Source organism: Notamacropus eugenii, chromosome 1, assembly GCF_028372415.1.
Source record: "Notamacropus eugenii isolate mMacEug1 chromosome 1, mMacEug1.pri_v2, whole genome shotgun sequence".
Taxonomy (NCBI): domain Eukaryota; kingdom Metazoa; phylum Chordata; class Mammalia; order Diprotodontia; family Macropodidae; genus Notamacropus; species Notamacropus eugenii.
Genome location: NC_092872.1, coordinates 218226640 through 218229351, shown reverse-complemented (window position 1 = coordinate 218229351; position 2712 = coordinate 218226640).

Here is a 2712-nt window from a genome sequence, read left to right as displayed (position 1 = left end):
GATGTTCCTGGATGCAATAGGAGACCTTGGCTAAGGTCTTTCCTAGATCTGTTTAACTGAGGCAACCTAAATCACTCTGGTAAGTCTCTTGACCATGTCTCTCAACATATTCCCCATTTAATATTTATCCAAGATTCCAAAGACCCTCCAGTTTTTCTAATGTTTTATGAATGCCCATGAAGAACTGGAGCTATTTTCTGCATCTCACTGTCTCTCTTTCTGTCTCTCTCTGTGTGTCTGTCTTTCTGTCTCTCTGTCTCTGTCTCTGTGTGTGTGTGTCTGTCTCCTTCCCTCCCTCCCTCCCTAACTGGATCATCTCCCTTGCTTTTCTACCATGTATTGCTTGGTAACATGCTGCACTACTCACTCCCACGATGTAGATTTCAGCTGCTCTTTTGTTTACCTAACATTTGGATAATTTCAGAGTTCTATAGTGTTCCATGACTTGCAACTATATGACATCCATGGAAGAATATTGACATGAGTACATTACACTGAACAGAATGAAATCTTTCTTTGTTGACTGATGATCTTGAAGAATGATTGAATGAATGAATGAATGAATGAATGAATGAATGAATGAATGAAAAAGCATTTATTAGGTGCTTACTATATGCAAACCAGTGTATCAAGAATCACAGAATCATTGTTGTGGCCATCAGCTCTTCTTATCCAAGACAAGATAAAGATGTGGAAAGTGTAAAAATTAGGTCTAAATGTGGATTGATTTTAGGACATAGCCCAAGAATTGTTTTTCTGATTGTTTGTTTGCATGTTCATTTTACTAAATTCCTAGAATCAGCTTGTTTCCTTCTGATTTTCCCTTTCCAAATGAGGAATGTCAAAAAAAATCTTAATTAAGAATTCTAGTTATTCACGTTCTTGTTAATTAAGGCTTTACTCTCAATCCCGTGGCTTCACTGAATTAGAAATGAAGGGAGCTAAACTGTTGAGATCAAATGATATTCCTATCAGAATCAAGTTTCGACCAGATAAAATGTACATTTACAATTCATTCCCTGAAATGAAACTGTCTCTATCATCTCCTTTGTAATTCCCTTGCAAAGCCAGGTGACCAGTTTCTTTAATATCATGTATTCTTCTGTGATTAAAAAGATGCTTTTCACATTCTTTCATGTTTCTGAATACAATGCTGCTCCCAATGTTTCACTCAGTAAATCATTGTCAGCCATTATACTATCTCAGTAGGGTTGGTTATTTGGTAATCATTTCAATTACATCTAGAAGTAATATTCGTGCACAAGCAGATTTTAAATCCATTATTTAAAACACACTTCCAGAGTCACATTGACTTTTGGTATATTTTATATTGATTTCACAGGTTGCCTTGGCTGAAAAATTCATCACCTGGTGGCCTTCCCAAAGCTTCCCAAAGCCTCTCTGTCCTTAGTGAAGCTGGTCCTTACATGATCAACTGTATTTTATGGGACCCTTCCCCAAAGAAGCCTTTCCATCTTGATAGGACCCGCCAGAGCTTGTATTTTGTTGACATAGTCCTTGGTTAGATTAATCTCCTTGAAGGAAGGGATTTTTTCCTAGCATCTAGCAACAGTTCCTTGAGCATGGTAAGTACTTAATGGATCTTTGTCTAAAGATGGACAGTAGGCTGTCTCCATGCCACAATAAAGGCTGCCATAGTGGACAAAGACAAGCTACCAAATGCTAACAATGCTGACTTCATAGGAACTTTTGAGCAGAGTTTGTTTCATTTATTGCATTTATATATTCAACAACTGGTATATAATAAATACTTAATAGAAGATATTTGTTGATTGATCGACATTTCTGATAAAGGAAAAAATGTAGTATAAGTTTACTTAGATTAGAGCAGAAACTCCTTGAGGTCAGGGGTTAGGTCTTTTTTTTTGTCTTTATAGTATAGTGCCTAGCACATACTAGGTATCTGATGAATGTTTGTTGCATTGAATTGCATTGAGTGAAAGGTATCATTAAGGCTGTGTATGAACTAGAAAGGCCCCACCAGTCATACGATGAAGATCATAAGAGGCGGACAACCTGTGTGCTATACTGTTATCTCCAGGATATCAACATAAGAGCAGGTACTCATGCATAAACTAGGTGAGGTCTCTCTAGAGACTGGACAAGACTCTCCCAAGATGGGAAGGCATGGAGTGGTTCCAGTCCAAGTCAGTGGAAGTCATAATTGCATGGGAGAAATCACGAATCTCTCCAAGTATCAAGCCACTCATGGAGAACACCACAGTTCCAGAAACTCATGACATGAAAGAACTTAGGCCAATCTCATGGGCCCATCTACTGCCCAAACAACCTCTGAGAATCCTGCCTAATGACTTTCAGCTGAGTGACTCAGTGACTAGGGCACTAGACGAGTCAGGAAAACTCAGTTCATAGCCTAACTCAGATACTTATTAGCTGTGTGACCCTGGGCAAATCATCTGACCTACTTCCATGGACTTCACAATAGCAGCTACCTTACAGAGTTGTTTTGAGGACTAAATGAGCTAACAAGCATAAAGTTTTTTTTCAAACTTGAAGTACTTAAAGTACTACTACTACCACTACTACTATTACTTATTATCACTACTATTACTTATTATCACATTGAGAATGTGCCCTGCTATTTTGACTAGTCTTATAGGAAACTGTTTGGTGGGTTACCAAGAGGAGGTGATAGGCTGGACAGGGCAGGTGACCTGGCAGTACATTTAG